Below are 7,871 nucleotides of genomic sequence, written 5' to 3' on the forward strand. Positions count from 1 at the left end.
TAACTCTGCCTCCTGGGTTCAAGTGATGCTCCTGCTTCAGCCTCCTGAGTAGCTGGGATTACAGGCACGTGCCACCATCCCTGGCTAATTTTTTTGTATTATTAGTAGAAACTGGGTTTTGCCATGTTGGTCAGGCTGGTCTTGAACTCCTGACCTCAAGTGATCCACCTGTCTCGGTCTCCCAAAGGGCTGGGATTACAGGCATGAGCCACTGTGCCTGGCTAATTTTTGTAGTTTTACTAAAGATGAGGTTTCACCATGTTGGCCATGCTGGTCTCAAACTCCTGACCTCAGGTGATCCACCTGCCTTGGCCTCCCAAAGTGCTGGGATTACAGGCATGAGCAAACGTGCCCGGCCTTAGGGTGTCCTTTTTATACTTTATGTTTTTGTTAACAGTGTCAAAAATTAGTTGGCTTTAAGTATTTGGGTTCATTTCTGGGTTTGCCATTCTGTTCCATTGGTCTACATGCCTATTTTTATATCAGTACCATACTGTTTTGATAACTATCACCTTTTGGTATAGTTTGAAGTCGGTAATGTAATACCTTCAGATTTGTTCTTATTACTTAGTCTTGTTTTGGCTATGTGGGCTTTTTTTGGTTCCATATGAATTTTATAATTGTCTTTTTTTGTTTTAGTTCTGCGAAGAATGATGGTGTTATCTTTATGGGAATTGCATGGAATTTGTAGATTGTTTTTGGCATCATGGTCATGTTCACAATAGTCACTCTACTTATTCATGAGCATGAAATGTGTTTCCATTTGTTTGTGTCATCTATAATTTATTTCAAGTGTTTTGTTATTTACCTTGTAGAGATTGTTTGCCTCCTTGGCTAAGTATATTCCTAATTGTTATTATTATTATTATTATCATTTTTCAGCTGTTGTAAGAGGGGTTGAGTTCTTGATTTGATTCCTAGTTTGGGTTGCTGTTTGTATATAGCAGTGCTACTGAATTTTGTACATTGATTTTGTATCCTGAAACTTCACTGAATTCATTTAACAGATCTAGGGGCTTTTTGGATGAGTCTTTAGTGTTTTTTAGGTATACAATCACATCATCAGTGAACAGTCACAGTTTGACTTCCTCTTTTCCAATTTGGATGCCCTTTATTTCTTTCTCTTGTTTGAATGCTCTGGCTAAGACTTCCAGTACTATGTCGAACAGAAGTGGTGAAAGTGGACATCCTTGTCTTGTTCTAGCTCTCAGGGGTAATGCTTTCAACTTTTTCCCATTCAGTATAACGTGGGCTGTGGGTTTGTCATAAATGGCTTTTGTTACCTTAAGCTATGTCCTCTCTGTGCCAATTTTGCTAAGGGTTTTAATGCTGAAGTGATGCTGGATTTTGTCAGATTTTTTTCTGAGCCTATTGAGATAATCATGTGATGTTTGTTTTTAATTCTGTTTATGTGGTATATCACATTTATTTACTTGCATATGTTAAACCATCCCTTCATTTCTGGTATAAAATGCACTTGATCTTGGTGTATTATCTTTTTGATATGTATTTGGTTAGCTAGGAATTTGCTGATAATTTTATCATCTATGTTCATCAGAAATATTTACTTTTTTTGTTTTTTTTGTCATGCCTTTTTCTGGTTTGAGGATTAGGGTGGTATTGGCTTGATGGAATGATTTAGAGAAGATTCCCTTTTTATCTTTTGGAATAGTTTCAGTAAGATTGGTATCAATTCTTCTTTGAATGTCTGATGATAAAATATATCTGTGAATTCATGTGCTCCTGGACTTATTTGGTTGGCAATTTTTTATTACTATTTCAATCTCACTACCTCTTATTGGTCTGTTCAGAGTTTCTATTTCTACCAGGTTTAATCTAAAAGGATTGTGTATTTCCAGGAATTTATGCATCTTCTCTAGGTTTTCTAATTTGTACATGTAAATATATTCATGGTAGCAAAATCTTTTGTATTTCTGTGGTATTGTCTGTAAATCTTCCATTTTGCTTGTAATTGAGCTTGTTTAGATCTTCTCTCTGCTTTTTTTGGTTAATCTTGCTAATAATGGTCTATCAATTTTGTTCATCTTTGTAAACAACCAGCTTTTTGTTTCATTTATCTCCTTGTATTTTTTTGTTTCAATTTCAGTTAGTTTTCCTCTTTGTTATTTTTTCTGTGCCGCTGCATTTGGATTTGATTTGTTTTTGCTTCTCTAGATTTTTGAGGTGTAACCTTATGTAGTCTATTTTTGCTATTTTAGACTTTTTGATGCAGGCATTTATTGCTATCAACTTTCTTTTAGCACGACTTTTGCTGTATCCAAGAGGTATTCATAAGTTGTGTCATTATTGTCATTCAAATCAAAGTGTTTTTAAATTTCCATCTTAATTTTGTTGTTGATTCAAAGCTCATTCAGGAGGCTGGGCATGGTGACTCACTCCTATAATTCCAGCACTTTGGTGGGCAGATCACTTGAGGTCAGGAGTTTGAGACAATCCTTGCCAAAATAGTGAAACCCCATCTCTACTAAAAATACAAAAATTAGGCATGTATTAAAAATACAAAAATACAGGCATGGTGGCTTGTTCCTGTAATCCTACCTACTCGGAGGCTGAATTGCTTGAACCTAAGAGGTGGATGTTGCAGTGAGCCAAGATCATGCCACTGCACTCCAGCCTGGGCAATAGAGTGGGACTCTGTTTAAAAAAAAAAAAAAAAAAAATCATTCAGGAGTAGGCTATTTGGGTTTATTTCTGGGTTCTGTATTCTGTTCTACTGATCTATGTGCCTGTTTTTTGTTTTTTTGTTTTTTTTTTTGAGACGGAGTCTCGCTGTGTCTCCCAGGCTGGAGTGCAGTGGCGCGATCTCGGCTCACTGCAAGCTCCGCCTCCCGGGTTCGCGCCATTGTCCTGCCTCAGCTTCCCGAGTAGCTGGGACTATAGGCGCCTGCCACAGCGCCCGGCTAATTTTTTGTATTTTTAGTAGAGACGGGGTTTCACCGTTTTAGCCAGGATGGTCTTGATCTCCTGACCTCGTGATCCGCCAGCCTCGGCCTCCCAAAGTGCTGGGATTACAGACGTGAGCCACCGCGCCCAGCCTATGTACCTGTTTTTATACCAGTATCCTGCTGTTTTGGGGACTATGGCCTTATAAAATATATTATGCCTTGAAGTCAGGTAACACTATGCCTCCAGATTTGTTCTTTGTGCTTAGTCTTTCTTTGGCTATGTGAGCTCTTTTTTGGTTCCACATGGATTTTATCAGTGTTTTTTCTACTTCTGTAAAGAATATTGGTGGTATTTTGATGGAAATTGCATTGAATTTGTAGATTGCTACTGATTTGTGTACATTGATTTTGTATCCTGAAACTTTGCTGAATTCATTTATCAGTTACAGAAGCTTTTCAGAGGAGTCTTTAATGTTTTCTAGGTATACTATTATATTATTATCAAACAGCAACAGTTTGATTTCCACCTTACCAATTAAAAAAAATTTTTTTTTTGAGACAGAGTCTCCCTCTGTCACCAGGATGGAGTGCAGTGGCACGATCTTGGCTCACTGCAACATCTGCCTTGGGGGTCAAGCGATTCTCCTGCCTCAGCCTCCTGAGTAGCTGGGACTATAGGTGTGTGCCACCACAGCCGGCTAATTTTTGTGTTTTTAGTAGAGACAGGGTTTCACTATTTTAGCCAGGCTGGTCTCGAACTCCTGAGCTCATAATCCACCCGCCTCAGCTTCCCAAACTGCTGGGATTATAGGCATGAGCCACCATGCCCGGCCTAACAATCATATCTGTCTCATCACTTAAAAGAGCCACTAATTTTTTTTTTTTGAGATGGAGTCTTGCTCTGTTGCCCAGGCTGGAGTGCAATGGCATGATCTCAGCTCACTGCAACCTCCACCTCCTGGGGTCAAGTCATTCTCTCATCTCAGCCTCTTGAGTAGCTGGGATTACAGGCACGCACCACCATGCCTGGCTAATTTTTGTATTTTTAGTAGAGACAGGGTTTCACCATGTTGGTCAGGCTGGTCCTGAACTCCTGACCTCGTGATCCGCCCGCCTTGGCCTCCCAAAGTGTTGGGATTACAGGTGTGAGCCACTGTGCCCAGAAAGAGCCGCTAATTTTACTTTGGAAATATAGTGAATATTTATATTAAAAGCTAAGATAAGCTTACTATTATGTAGAAAATTTGTGATTTGCATGTGCATTATTACCCATTAAGTGGTCTACAGTTTCTGAAAGTTGCAGAAACACCAATATAAAAATACTATTTCTGATTGAATAAAGGATATCCTGTTATTTTAGTTACTAAATGAAACAGATTGGAATTACTAGTCACAATGTGGTTTTAAATGTTATGTAATGAAAACATGTGAAGTTTCTGTTCAACTCATGTTAACTATTTCTATTGTTTTTTCACTTCTATTAGAAAAAATATTAAAATTTAAATTGCTACAAATGTATGAATGTATTCAAATTTAAACACAGTGCCAATCTTAAAAGATCTGTATGCGTAGGATTATAGAACACCTATTCTCTATTTACATTTAGAAGATAAATAACTGCTTTTCAGTAAACCCAATGGGGCAATTGTGACTCACAATCATAAGCTACTAAAATATTAATACTACCATCTAGAAAATATTTATTAATTCATTTTTCTTACTTATGAAATACAATCATACTTTCTAGTTGACATAACACTAGATTTGAGGTGCTGTGGCTGTAATAACTAGAAATGTCATGGTTGACTCTGCTTTACCTTCTGCTTATTTCTCACAAACACAGCAAAACAAGGAAGGCCAGAAATCCTGCACCTTGATTGCAAACACACCAGTACCCTTCTAGGGAGAATATATGTTTGAACATATTAACTTGAAATTCCTGGCATCTTTTCTTGAAGAACAGACTTTTTTTTTTTTTTTTGAGGTGGAGTTTTTCTCTTGTTGCCCAGGCTGGAGTGCAACGGTGCAGTGCTGGCTGAGCGCAACATCTGCCTCCTAGATACAAGTGATTCTCCTGCCTCAGCCTTCTGAGTGGCTGGGATTACAAGCACCTGCCACCATGCCTGGCTAATTTTCTTTGTATTTTTAGTAGAGACAGGGTTTCATCATGTTGGCCAGGCTGGTCTCGAATTCCTGACCTCAGGTGATCCACCTGCCTTGACCTTCCAAAGTGCTGAAATTACAGGCATGAGCCATGACACCTGGCCTGAGGAACAGAGTTCTATATGGCAAATAATAAAGGCAAATAAAAATTAACGCTAAAATGGAATGAGGAAAGTATTCTTTCTTCACCAGAATGGTTGTGACAGAATGGTTGCAGCAGAGTGGTCTTAAATAACCCTCACTCTATTTTGTTATTCTTGAGCTATGGTCATAAGACATTTATGCTTATTTGAGAGAAATCTTTTTTTCCTAATTCAGAAATTTAGCATGATTTTCACAATCTCACATTTTCAAAAATGGTTCATTATAAAAAAGAAAGATGATTAAACCAACTTCCATTTTTTCCCCAAAGAGTAACAAATTAAATCTGTAGTCTAAAGTACAGCTAATAAATAAAAAATAAAGATTAGTCACTTATTCTAGCTGCATAATTGGGAATAAAACACTTCTTGGGCTATAGGCCAAGAGCTTTCAGAGACGTTAGCTTACAGAATGTCGAGCGACCTGGTACAGAGACTTTCACCCCTCTTTCAAAAGGGAACATAACACTGAGTCTTTCACCCCTAATTCCAACTATTAAGCCAGAATGGGAGAAGTGTAACATGTCATTATCCACAAAGCATTTTATTATTACAGATTGAGGGTACGTGTGCAGATTTGTAACACAGGTATACTGCATGATATTGAGGTTTGGGCACTTAATAATCCCATTACCCAAGTGGCATACATCATACCTGTTAAGTAGTTTTTCACTGCTTCTCTCCCTTCTTTCTTCTTTTTGGAATCCCCAGTGTTTATTGTTTTCATCTTTGTTTCCATATGCACCCAATGTTTAGCTCCAACATGTAAGTAAGAACATGTAATAGTTTTCTGTTAATTTGCTTAGAATAATGGCCATCTTCTGCAGCCATGTTGCTACAAAGGACATCACTGTCTTCTGTGGCTGCATAGTATTGCATGGTGTACAAGTATCTAAGTTTTTTTTTTTATCCAATTTAAGATTCATGGCACCTAGTTTAATTCTATGTTGCTACTGTGAATAGTGCTGCAATAAACACGTGAGTGCAAGGAGTCTTTTGGGTAAAATAATTTATTCTCAGGCTGGGCACAGTGGCTCATGCCTGTAATCCCAGCACTTTGGGAAGCCCAGGTGGGTGGATCACGAGGTCAAGAGTTGGAGACCAGCCTAGCCACCAGGATGAAACCCCGTCTCTACTAAAAATACAAAAAATTAGCTGGGCATGGTGACACATGCCTGTAGCCCCAGCTACTCAAGAGGATGAGGCAGGAGAATGGCTGGAACCCAGCGGGCAGAGACTGAAGTGAGTCCAGATCACGCCACTGCACTCTAGCCGGGGAGACAGAGCAAGACTCCATCTCAAAAATAAACAAATAAACAAATAAATAAATAAATAATTTATTCTCCTTTTGGTGTACACCCAGTAATGAGACTGATGGGTCAAATGGCAATTCTATTTTCAGTTAAGAAATCTCCAAACTGCATTTCACAAAGGCTGCATTAAATTGCATTTCAACCAACAGTATATAAACATTCTCTTTTCTCCACAACTTCAACATCTGCAATATTTTTACTTTTCAATAACAGCCATTCTAACTGCTGTGAAATGGCATCACATTGTCATTTTGATTTACATGTCTCTGATGATTAGGGATGTTGAGCAATTTTTTGCATGTTTATTGGCAACTCTCATGTCTTTTTTTGAGAAGTGTCTAGTCAGATTTGTGTATTTCCTTATTAAATTTTTATAGTATTCTAACCATTAAATTAATTTATATATTATATAAATACATAACATATATGAAATAATAAATATTAACTTTCTCTTATATGAAGTTTGAAAATAGTTTATTCCATACTCTAGGTTGTCTGCATATTTGTCAACAGTTTCTTTTGGTGTGCAGAAGCTTTTTAGTTTAATTAGGTGTTAATTTTTCACTTTTATTTTTGTTGCATTCACTTTTATGGTGTTAGTCATAAATCCTTTCCAGAGGCCAGTGACTAGAAGACTACTTTTTTGGCATTCTATGATTTTTATAGCTTTAAGTTTCACAGTTAAGTTTTTAATCTATTTTGAATTATATTTTTTATATGGTGAGAGGTACAGTTTCAATTTTCTCCTTCTACATATGATTAACCAGTTTTCCCAGTACCATTTGTTGGATAGAGAGTTTTTCCTTGTTTACTTCTGTTGACTTTGTCAGAAAAAAGGTGGGTGTAGAAATGTAAACTTATTTCAGGGCTTTCTCTTCTTTCTATTGGTCTACATGTGTATTTTTGTAGCAAGCCATGTAATACAGATTACTGTAGCTTGTAGTACAAGCCAGGTAATGTGAGGCCTCCAGGATTGCTTTGTTGTTAATGTTGCTTTGGCTAAATGGGCTGTTTTATTCTTCCATATGACTTTTAGAATAGTTTTCTTTTTCTAATTCCATAAAAAGTTGCATTTATAGTTTGATAGAAATAGCACTTAATCTGTAAGTTGCTTTAGGCAGCACGAACATTTTAATTATATTGATTTTTAAATTCATGAGCATGGAGTGCCTTTTTACTTATTTGTGTTGTCTCTAATTTTTTTCAGCAGTTTTGTAGTTCTTGTTGTACAGATATCTTACCTTCTTGATTTAATGTATTACTAGGTACATATTTTCTTGTTTTTAGCTATTGTAAATAGAACCATGTTCTTTTTTTCTCAGCTTGAATATTATTGGTGCACAGAAATG

This window comes from Pongo pygmaeus, chromosome 20 (assembly GCF_028885625.2).
Source record: "Pongo pygmaeus isolate AG05252 chromosome 20, NHGRI_mPonPyg2-v2.0_pri, whole genome shotgun sequence".
Classification (NCBI taxonomy): Eukaryota; Metazoa; Chordata; class Mammalia; order Primates; family Hominidae; genus Pongo; species Pongo pygmaeus.